Raw genomic sequence first — 12224 nt, forward strand, 5'->3', positions numbered from 1 at the left:
ATACGCTGGATTAGTGTCAACAGGCTCATCCATCTGTCTCAGGCCATCCTGCTTCAAGTGACTGTAAGGAGAGCAGCGAGGATTCAGGTTCCCGCCCCCGTAAACACACGCATACCTGTAACGATGCGCACAAAAGCCCAAACTGCACATCCGAGAACTTACACACACAAAACGTGTGGTCCACCTCACACGCAGTCAGGCTGGTAAGGGGACACCTGGAGCCCTGCGTGCAGAATTAGCTGAACAGCCGGCAGACAAAAGGAGCACTTCCTGTTTCTTGTATAAAGTGTCAAACAGAAGTAAAAGAAAACAACAAAAGAGGGGGGTGGGGGGGCACTTCCTGGTGCAATAAGCTCATAAACAACACTTGAAGAGAGCTGACTGATCAACACATGAGCAGGAAGTGTCCAGTTACAACTTCTCTGGTTCAGACAATAAAACGATAAAACATGAGGAAGTTCATCAGTTTACATAGTGGAATTAATGTTGATTATTTATTAGAGATTGGCTAAAAGAAACTGTCAATCAGACTGCAACAGTACTGCTCAGATTGATGAGCTATTACAAGGTGTCTACAAGTATAAGTCCCTTGAATTTCCCTTTTAGACTCTTTCAAGTACATTTTTGAACAAACTTAAGACTAATTTTTGGGAAAGAATCATCTTTTACTAACTGAAGCATTGCAGATATATACAGACAAGCTGTGTATATGTAGTCTCTGTGAAGAGGAATGAAGAAATAAAGTTATTAGAGTGAGTTTGGTTAATCTACATTTTGCCAACAGGTGAGTGAATGTACAAAGTAAAAAAACACCATTAGTATCAATAGTAAGTTTAAACATCCATAACATCAGAAATGTGGACTTAGATAAATAAATTAAATTAGATACAAAGTTTGTTGCAATTAAGACTTCACAAATTCAATTTTGTAAATTCAATTGCTTGGCAGGTAACATTTAGTGGAGGGTTTTAAGTAAATTTGCAAGTAAAAAATGCCCCCCGAAATTGCACAACTTCAAGCTACTCGTGTTCTTAGTTTCCTACGATAGTAAACTACAGAAAAAAAGTTCAATCACTTGTGAAAATAATGCAGCCCTACATTTATTGATAGATTACCAACATTTACAACTGCATTATTGCCAAATACAAGGGATAATAAACGGCCAGTGGGAATTTTCACAACCTCTCTTCCCAATTGTTCTAAATAATATCTTATAACTGATAGTACAAGATTTATTAATCATTAATAAACCATTGGATTATGTATTTTATGATTATAACCCCATTATAAAGGGTGTGATGTATAATAACGCTGTCAGACAAAGGCTGGAGTATCTCCGAGACTCAGCTGGTTAATTATTTCCTCGACGTCTAGAAAGCAGAATCCCACCCCGACAATTACATAACGTACATCGAAGATTAAAGAGGCGTTCAGCTTCACATCAGCAGATGTTACGACATGTTCGGTATAAACTGCAACAGCACTGTCGGCTGCATGTGGAGATGTTTATGCAATGCTGCGTTCAGCAGCGGCGGGTCTCGCTGGTTGTCAGGGAAAACCGCTTGAGGGCTCGCTTACGGTAAAAAGCAAAACAGGTAAGATAAGAGAAACAAAGGAGATTGAGTCACCGCAGAGGTCTAACAATAACTGCACATTAAAAAAAATCAAAGCGAGATTGGCTGCGAGAAAGAAGGAAGGAAAGAAGTCAGCCACAGCAGAGGAGTCAGTTTACAGCGAGGGCCTCCCTGCTCCTCCCCGCCACTCAATCCTTCCTCCTCTAATCCAAACACCTGGAGGGGGAGGGAGAAGCGCCAACGCAGGCCCCATGTGAGTGGCTGCTCACATGCAGCCGGCACACAACGTGTTACAGTAACACCTTTACTGGGGCCAAGGCGGGTGGTTACATAAAGCAGCCCTACACACACACACACACACACACACACACACACACACACACACACACACACACACACACACACACACACACACACACACACACACACACACACACACACACACACACACACACACACACACACACACACACACACACACACACACACACACACACACACACACGCTCTGTGCCAAAGGTATGGGACGAGGTGGCTGGGTGAGCAGGCGGGTGTCTGAGTGGATTTACAGTATCAGCTGTTGTTTGTATCTGCCGTTTCACTGCTTACATGCTGCGTTAAAGTTTGCCACCATAAGCTCGGTCGTTGTTCACACGGCGAGCTGTCTGCCAAAGCAACATAACGTGTGAGTCGTTTACATTCAACAGGTTTACTGGAAGTGAGACGGCTGCAGAGGAGGTGACAAAGTCTGATTACGAGACAAATAAAAATGAACTGGCCAGCCCCGCGAGGACTGAGACATATTCTTAGAGGAAAAAAAACCTTTTGTCACATAGTCATCAGAGGTCGTGTGGTGTCTTGTTATGATTGACACGCGTGAAAATACGGAGACACACAGAAAAAGAGACAAACAAACACGCTGCATTCTCAGAAAGCCTCTGCCAGTGAGAAGACAGGTTAAGCTGGGATTTCACAATGTGGGTCACTCAACCTGCAACACCAGGTTTCTCTCTCTTAGCGCTGGCGATGACATTTAACAGTACAGACGTGTTTGCTCCGACACTTCACTGCTGAGTGAGCTTCAGCCTCAGCCGTGAGCAAATAAACACCAGAATGCTGGTCTTTGTTCAAGTCTGGGAGCGCAGTAGCTGTTTTGAGTGTACAGAGAATATTTTCTGTTTTACAACAGCTAAGACAAAAAGATCCCCCACACTGCTTTTGCTCAGCATCAACATTTAGAGAGATACTTTACTGATCTTTAAAGAAAATTACTTAATATAACAGCAACATTCACAAACACAATAACAGGAGGCATCTGCACATAGAAAATACACATCGAAAAGCAACTAAGCACAAGAGATCAAATAAATTACTAAAAAGGAATCTAACGGCTTAGTGTGCAATGCAGCTCATCTAAAAACAGTATAAAAGCGTATATACACACATAAAAATATAAAGTATATCCCTTAGGGCCTGCTTTAATGTTGTGTTTTTTTTTTGTTTTTTGTTTTTTTACACCAACATCAGTCCTAATGATAAATATCAAATAATTATTAATTTTCAGAATTTTAACCCTTTAAGTAACAGGTTTTTGTCATGGTGCCACTATGTTTTTTAGATTAAAATAATAAGAATTTCAATATATGCTAAGTAGATTTTTCTTTTTCCATTACAGCCTGGGATATGTCAATGAGCAACAGTGACTGTGACAGGGCCGAGCCTTGTTTGCATTTCCTTTAATGGTTTACTTTTCTGCAAAATTTTAGTTAAATACCCAATTCTCATTGAATCTCTACTTCCCTATCTTTGCCAGAAAACAAAACATGAGTGTCGTTGGTTCCACAATCCTGATGTGGCATTGGGGAAATTATTTTAGAAAAGGTTTTTACGTCAGAAGAAAAAAATCCTTATTTTCAAATTAATATTAATTATTCAATTATAATTAATATAATAATTAATTCAATCCCTTTTGAGGTTTTTTAAGGATCCACAGTTCCTTAAAAAAAGAAAACAAAGGAATATGAAAAACTGCAATGTAGTCATGAGCAGAGTGAGAGGTTTTCCAAACTTAATTTGATCTCTGATATGATCCACCCTCATAAGATTTTCTAAGAAGCCATCTCACTTCCAAAAACCCTCTGGGAATTCTTGGTAACAGTCCTGTGCTGACAGCTCCTTAATAATAGCAGCTACAGCTCGAGCAGTTAGGACATGTTTACGTTTAGCTTTTGCAACACAGAGGTGATGAAAATCCTGCAGCTGCAGAACAAACTGCACGCCAGAAAGCCAGAAGCCAAAAGGAAAAGACGAATCATATGGAAAAGCAAAAAAACAGCTCATCTCTTGCTTGTTGTTTTTCAAGAGAAACTAGGTTATCGCAGGTACTTAAACCAGCGAGTAATAACCGGTGCCATTGTCCATGAAGCAACAGGCAGAGCTGAGGAAATGTGTGGGCTCTTGGTTAAAAAAAGGGGGGAAAAAGCGAAGCTGTAGGAAAGAGTGAAGGAGAGAAGGGGAAGGGCAGCACGTGAAGGCAGGGAGTGTGTTGTCTGGGAGCCATGTGCTCGAGCCGGGCGTGTGAGTGACTGAAACTGCTCACGTCACCAGATGACTCACACTGGACGACGCTGGAGCTGCACACATCTCCATTCACATACACACAAATCCATCCATAAAGCTGATGCATGTGCAAGGACGCCAACCGCCTAAAAATAGACGAGCTCGCGCAAATTGTACATAATAGCACACACTTGCCAAAACAATCGATGCCACAAACACACACAGTAACCAGAGGAGCGAGCAAAGCGGGAGAAAGACATTAATCTCTCTGAGTAAAAAAGGGCATAAAAAACACTGTGCTGACATCTCTCCTGAGGGCTGAAACATGTAAAAAGTCAAACAGGTCACAACAAAGGCTACTGTGCTGAAAGCTGGCACACTTCAGGACGACAGCTCCTCTGACTGGATAAACATGTACCTCTGCCAACTATTTCATAATTGCTCATGAATAAATAAATATTTTGCTGACCTACATTTTCTCACCGACTCCTGGTTCCTTTATCCGTCCACAGGTCTGTTCAACTGGTGGCCAGCTCTGTTAACACAGAAATAACATTTTTAACCTCAAGAAGAAAAAAAATCATGCAATCATGGACATTTTGCAACAATAAATCATTCAAACCTGCAGAGCACTCAGGTGCATTTGGCCAAAATGCTTAATCTGAAACCCACAATTTATCTGCAGGTTTAAAATACATGTTCTCTTAAAAAAAAAAAAATTGCAATCTTTATTAGATCCATAAGGTGTAAAACCAGAACTTAAGTATGTAAGAGATTAAGTGAGTAAGTAAATAAGTACTTAAATAAGTAAATGAGTAAGTAAAGTTTATTTGTATAGTACCTTTTACGGATAGAAAAATCACAACATGTGTTTAAGGCAGATGTACAATAAAAGTAAAACTTATTGTCTGATTATCAAATTTGCGACAGTCCTTGAGCAGAGTATTTGTCACAAATGATTCAGAAAATAAGTAAAGCTATGCTGAATGATATTTCATTGTACTATTTCATAAGAATCACCTTCATCTACACGCCTCATTTAAAATCTTGCCACAAATGAACCCTTTAACCTATAAACCAGATCCTCTAAAACACATCAAATCCTGCACTCTTCAGCACAACTGAGAGGCCACGAACGACTCGGCTGAGACCAGCAGTCACGTGACAAAAGACAAAAAACATCAGTCAATGTGACTGAACTGCAGGCTGTTCACACACAGCGACAGTAGAGGACAGGAGCGGTTGTGTATATGTACAGCAAACGGAGCAAACTTTGTAACCAAACTTAGCCCTTGTGAATACTTGGAAAAATGTTGGATATATAGATTCTCCTTTTTAATTTCTGTAAGATAAAAAAAATTTAAAAAACATGTTTGATCAGCTGTGAATGCTGCCTACACTGAGGGCGGACAATCTGCAGTGGAAATTAAAAATAAAGAAAAGCACGTTTTACGAAAAGTGAGTCAAATTGAGTTGAGACAAACCATGCAGTAAGATTAAGGCAAGGATGCATAAAGCTTAGCATGAAAAAAGTCACAAACACTTGCAAAGAGAAGCAGCAGGACCTTGTTATAGTGATATAAATGTAGAAATCATGTGATTAAAGTCTCAAAATAGCGCAGCACCAGCTCCATATGTGAGCTGCTAGTGTGTGATAAGAGTTGTGGCAACACCAGTTCTGACGCGGAGAAGATTAACAATCCTGATCAACATCCTACGTTCATTTCAGAGGTGAAGGAGGAGAGCCATGAACAACTCACATGGGCAGCTAAACATCTGTACATGAGTTTAAACGGCCATGCGAGCGCATAAATGTCTGCGTGGAGGACGAGAGTCATATTTAGCCCTTCATGCATGAGCGTGTGCGCATATGGCACAAACAATCTGCAGCCGCCCAGAATATCTCAGGCTGCTCGAGAGCAAACAGGCTCGACTGTCACTCACAGTGAGTCAGTGTTTGTATACATGTGCTGCAAAAAAACCCTCTGTGCGTGTGTGTGTGTGAGTGTGTGAGTGTGTGCGTGCGTGTGTGTGTGTGCATGTGTGTGTACATGCATGCATGCATGTGTATGTGTGTGTGTGTGTGTGTGTGTGTGTGTGTGTGTGCATGCATGCGTGTGTGGGGTCAGTGTGCTTCCTCTTCTGAGAAAAGGCAACAGGGTTTATCAAACATCGAGCAAACAGCTGGCTTCGACACAGCTTTTACAGCCACATGTGTAACATCCATATAGATGTTGAAAACACGGCAGTAACTCGCTGACCTCGACACACATGAGATATCACTCACTCACACACACACACACACACACACACACACACACACACACACACACACACACACACACACACACACACACACACACACACACACACACACACACACACACACACACACACACACACACACACACCTCCTTTCCTCTGACTCTGAGCTGTAAAAAGAGCTGGACGTCAGGTGAGGCGGCGGCAGCTGTCGAGATCAGACCAAACCGTTGCCTCACGGTCTCTTTTTCAGCCTCACACATGCCTGAAATCTGTTTGGTTATGAAACAACCACAACTAAACCAAGATGTGTTTAACCCTTTAGGGCCTGCTTTAATACTCATACTGCTCTGCACACAGAATATGCTTTTACAAATCAGGCCATAAAAATATGATACATTTATGTGATTTTCTACTTTCACTGAGTTAATTTTAAACCAGCATCAGTCCTAATCATAAATATTAAACCTTCAGTAATGTTCAGATTGTTAACCCTTTAAGTGCCAGGTGTTTGTCATGATGCCACCATGTTTTGAGAAAATGAATCATTTTCGATAGACTAAATGCAAAGTACATTTTTTTCCATTATCAGTCTGAGATATGCCAATGATCAGCAGCAACATCGACTGTGACACTGCGAGTAGTGGAAATAGCATGTATTTGGCTGTATTTCTAGCTGGAATCGTGCCACAATAAGCGGACATGTTTTTACCAAGACATCAGCATGTTTTCTGCCGATACAGTTCCACAAAAAGCGTCGTTTTTTTACTGAGACATTGCGACCTTTCCTGGCGGGAAAGAACCATGAAAAGTGGCTTATTTTTAAGGAGACACTGGCAGCTTCTTTTGCCTTGGTTTTGCCACCCAAACTGTGTTTTTTGAACCTTAACATGATCTTTCATAACTGTAACCAAGCCAGTTTTGTGCCAGTTTTGTGCCAGTTTTGTGCCATAACTTAACCACATGTTAAGCCCGGCGATGTTGAAATGTAAAGACGTGTGTCGCTTCAACATATCTGCTATGTAATAAGTTACAAATATAACTTACCTGTGGTTTGCGGAAATGCCAACATTATTTTGGCAGTTGTCTTGTTAAATTTAGACAAGGCAAACCAATGTCCTTATGACCCTATGAAGAGCTTAATATTACATCGATGAGGTAACAAAACGCTCAACGGGCCTCAGACTGTGTGGAAATGACCTCTGACCTCACCACAACTTATCTCCCTTCAAGAATGTGAGCAGCCTTGAACTCAAACATCCCAGACTTCCTCGCACAGTTTGGGGTCGACAGAGGTGAAGATCATCGATTTCATTGACAGCTAAACTCCGTCTCATCAGTCCTCATTAGAAACCTGCTGCAGAGACATTCGAAACAAATCCTGGGAGGACCCTGAATGTCTCGTGAGACCTGCAGAGCGCCACTCTGGAGGCACATAAATAAACATTTAGGATCGGAGGGCTCTGAGGGCATCATTGATACAACGAGCACTTCAGCTCACACACACACACACACACACACACACACACACACACACACACACACACACACACACACACACACACACACATACATAATACATGAGAGAGTATGAGATGAGGGACAGTGTCCTGTTTCTCCTCCAGTACTGCTGACCTGAGCAAACCCTCTCTCTGTCTCTGTCTGTCTCTGTCTGTCTCTGTGTGTCTCTGTGTGTCTCTCTCTGTCTCTCTCTGTCTCTCTCTGTCTCTGTCTGTCTCTGTCTGTGTGTCTCTCTCTCTGTCTGTGTCTGTGTCTCTGTGTGTCTCTCTCTGTCTGTGTCCCTGTGTCTCTATGTCTCTGTGTCTCTCTCTCTCTCTCTGTCTCTCTGTCTCTCTCTCTCTCTGTCTGTGTCTCTGTGTCAGTGTCTCTCTGTCTCTCTCTGTCTGTCTCTCGCAGACCCGTCCCCCCCTGCTGCTGCAGCCATGTGCACAGAGAGGGAAGATGGGCCGGCTGCACTCAATAAAGCTTCTCAACTGAGCCGAGGACCTTTTACAAGAGACAGCATGTACAGGGGACGCCCTCGTCTTTGTCCATTGGAATAATTTAGCCGAATAATTTCCATGACTTTTCCAGGAATCTGAGGCAAATTTTAAGGATCACACATTCGCTGAAATGAGCATCAATACTTCTTATCGGTTCTTTTTCATTATTATATTAGAGCTTAATAATCAATTTAAAACAGGGTAAAACTGAATATTTAAATAAAACTAAGGTACTGTTTGTTCTTTATGAGAGGGGAGGGGGGAGTGCAAAAAGGGGGAGGCATGTCAAATTTAAAAAATTTATTTTACTTGCCAATTTTTAAAGAAAACATGCCTTCAAGGGCCATTTTAATGGCAAATTAAGGCCATTTCTTTTTCTTAATTTTTTTATAAAGTTTTTTTTTCTTTATATACTTTGCTGTTTTTCTTAAAGAAAAAATGTAAGTGATTTTTGTTGTTCTTTAGAAGAATTTGGTAATTTTTTTCTGTTAACATTTTTGGCCATATTTTTTTTAATTGGCAAAGAAAACATTTTGCAATTTTTTCTTTTAAAATGTTGGTAATTTTCAAAGAAAAATATGGTGATTTTTTTTCCTTTAGAGGGTTTTGATGATTGTTTTCTTTATTTTACTTTTTAAAAACACGTTTCAGAAAATTTTTAGCAAATTGTTTGTTTGTTTGTTTGGTGATCATGGGTTTGGAAAGCATGTTTTCTTTTAAAAATTCAACAAAGAAAAATATTTTTCAACACTATAGTTTAAGTTTTTTTTTAAATTACAACACAAGCAAAATCGATATCACGGGGGTGGTAAGGCACTTTGTGTTACAGTTTGTTTGCATGAAAAGTGCTATGCAAATAAAATGTGATTGATGGAGTCTGAATGCTGCCATCATCACTGTTATTAAATACACCTGTGCTTCTATGACATGTGATCACCTGATCAGGTGACACACTCAGCAGCTGCTGGATGTTATTATGATGTTTAAGGTAATAAAATCCCCTCAGATAAAAGCCAGCTTCACATTCAGCTTTGATGGAATGAAGAAATGGAGCAGATCATCAACACGATACAAACACAAAATCATCTGTGCTGTTTAAAGCCAAAACATCACTTTAACGCCACATCGATCCAGGAAGTGAATGTGCCGAGACTCCCGACGCTGCTGAGCTGTTGCTGCCCCCGCGTGATGTTTCCACGTCAGTACAGCTCAGTGTAAAATAAACTCACCTGAGCCCAAACACACAGCTCTCTGACTCTATCTAGTGTCCACATTTCATTCACTGGGCGAGTTCAGGACTAATGATCATAGGGGGCAAGTGCAGTGTTCATAGACATTTTTAGCAATAAATCACCACGACTTTTTCAGGATTTTTTCACAGACGAAATTTTAAAGACTGACAATAATTTGAAACAACCATTAATACTCTTATTGCTTCGTTTTTATCATCATGTAAGCTCTTTTTAAAATATATATCATTTCAAAAAATATCTAAAAAATATCTAATATAAAAATTCAAAACAGAATAAGAACTGATTTTTTTTTAATTTCAGGGACTATTTCTAATTTATGGGATGCAAAAAAGGGAGGCATGTCAAATAATGTTTTAAGCACTGGGGATGGTTTTTATTTTGGCTTTAGGAGATTAAATTGGTGTATTTTTGTATTTATTTTACATGGCAATTTTTTAAAGGCAATTTTAAGCCATTTCTTTTTTCTTTAAAATGTTAGGCAATTTTTTGTCTTTGGTTTTGGAGATTATTTTTCTTTAAAAGGTTTTGGGTTTGGCGATTTCTATAGATATGTTCTATAGAAATTCTAGCAACTTTTTTCGTTAATTTTTTTTGGTTAATTCTTAAAGAAAAACAAGATTGACTTTTTTTAAAAGGGTTTTAGTTTTTTTTTTTTTAATAATGTAAAAATTTGGGCTTTTTTTTCTTTGAATATTTTTGGCGATTTTTATTATTACAGATGGCGATTTTTTACCCTGGACAGTTTTGGTAAGTTTATTTTTATATTATTAGTTTTGTTTTGGTTATTTAATTAAACACGTTTGGCGATTTTCAAAAAAAATATTTTGCCTTTTTTATTTTTAAAAAATGTTTGGCATTTTTTGGGAGGCACGTTTTCTTTAATTTAAAAAAAAAGTCTTTAAAAGTGACACCGTTCATCACAGCTAGAAACTGTAAAAAACCTAAATTATTGTTGGAGTTTCAAATTTCCGGTGGTCAATAACAAACACGTCATGTATTACTTTATTCTTTATTTCAGACCCAGTGGGATCCATATCACAGTTAAAAAGAAGGGAAAACAAACAAACAAACAAACAAAAAAATGTTGTGTGTTGTTATTGGTCTACGGAACAAAATTCCATGACTTTTCCAAAACATTCAAGGAATAGCCTATTTAATTTTCCCGCACTGGAAACTGCTGTTTGCAGTTTTTATCACCGTTCAGACCGTTTGAACCGGTTTGAAACCTCGAGCCAACGTGGCCACTTTTCTGACGTCAGTTTGACGAACTGTTAGCATCAAGGTTAGCATGTTAGCCTTACCTTTACTGAGCGTGTCTCCGTGTCTCGTGTCTCCCTCGAGGACATCACCATGTGAGGACATCACGTCGTAGAAACTTTTAGTTAAACTGAATTTTACCGAAATATGAACGTTATTTTTGCAGGCGCGAGACTGTGACGTACCGCGCTTGAGCGACGGCGGGGTCAGTGACGTTATATGAAACAGGAACAGGAAATCAGCTGTTTCCTGTCAAATCATGGATGTATTATAGAGCATGGATGTATTATAGTGGCCGAGAGCGGAATTACAGTGTTTGAGTCGGTCACGTGACGCCGCTGGCCCAGAGAGACTTTCCCTTATTTACTAACATATAGAAAAAAAACGTCTGTAAATCAGTAAATGTTTTTTTGTGAGGATCAAAACCCCCGCGAAACGTCTTCTACCCCTGTCTGGATGTAAACCATCCGCTTCGATAACATTTGGAAAGTCCGAAAGAGCCGCAAAATTATTTTTTTAGACTAGCATTCAAACTAGCCGAGGCGCTAATCCGGAAGTCGGTCCGCTCCGCCGAGTTAACCGCTCAGCCGCACTCGGCAGCGCTCGGCAGCATTCGGCTGCTGTCAATCTCTACGACGCATGCTCTATGGGCCAGTAGACCCGAATATTTTACACATTTCTAAACGCGGAAAAAGAGTTTTCTCTGCTTCATGCGCAGCTCTGATGGGATGAATGAGGCCCCGCCCCCACGGCTGTATCCAGATTTATGATAGATCTATGATGTATTACAGGGTGTATTAGATGTATTATAGTACAGTCATGGAGCGCTGATGAGTCCTAAAGCGCAGAAGTCCGTTAGTCTTGTAGCTTGTGGTTAACACACGTTAAAGATATTTATACGATTTGTTCTGCAACATAAAATACGTCCGCTTAAACCCGATTGCCAAACTTTTAAGGTTTCGCTCGTCTTAAAAAAGGGGGTTGCAAACAAGTGGCTAAATGTGAGTACAGTGTTTGTCGGGGACGTAGACGTCCTCACACTGGACACAGAAACTCAGTAAACCCAATTGTCCGAATAAATAATAAGAATAAATAAAAAATAAACCCACTTGTCCACCTTTACAGCTTTACAGAGTGCATTCTCACTTCAGCGTTATCTACTTATAATATTCTTCGATCGTCGTTCGATGTTTTAAGCATGAATGTATTATAGGAAAGTCGGTTTTAACGTGTTTTTACAGTGTTTTTAGTCGTGACGTTTAAGTCATGTGACCACAATGTCGTTCTTTTACAGCTTTTTGCTTCTGGAGATTTCG

General features: G+C 40.0%; 1 protein-coding gene across 2 annotated transcripts in view; it reads right to left on the reverse strand.

Annotated features, from left to right (window-relative positions):
- plppr2a (phospholipid phosphatase related 2a) overlaps window positions 1–11148 on the reverse strand; it is a 193218-nt gene extending 182070 nt beyond the window's left edge. Inside the window, exons 1-2 of one of the 2 annotated variants that reach the window (XM_088069523.1) lie at window positions 10953–11148; window positions 4607–4668 (exon numbers count right to left, since the gene is read on the reverse strand). The gene's annotated coding sequence lies outside the window, so the exon portion shown is untranslated. Of the gene's footprint in view, window positions 1–4602; window positions 4669–10952 lie in introns of both variants that reach the window. The other variant, XM_088069524.1, reaches the window with a different exon arrangement.
- Window positions 11149–12224: the final 1076 nt, after the last annotated feature.

This window comes from Plectropomus leopardus, chromosome 18 (genome assembly GCF_026936395.1).
Source record: "Plectropomus leopardus strain MGB_pleo_1.0 chromosome 18, ASM2693639v1, whole genome shotgun sequence".
In the NCBI taxonomy this organism is placed as follows: Eukaryota; Metazoa; Chordata; class Actinopteri; order Perciformes; family Serranidae; genus Plectropomus; species Plectropomus leopardus.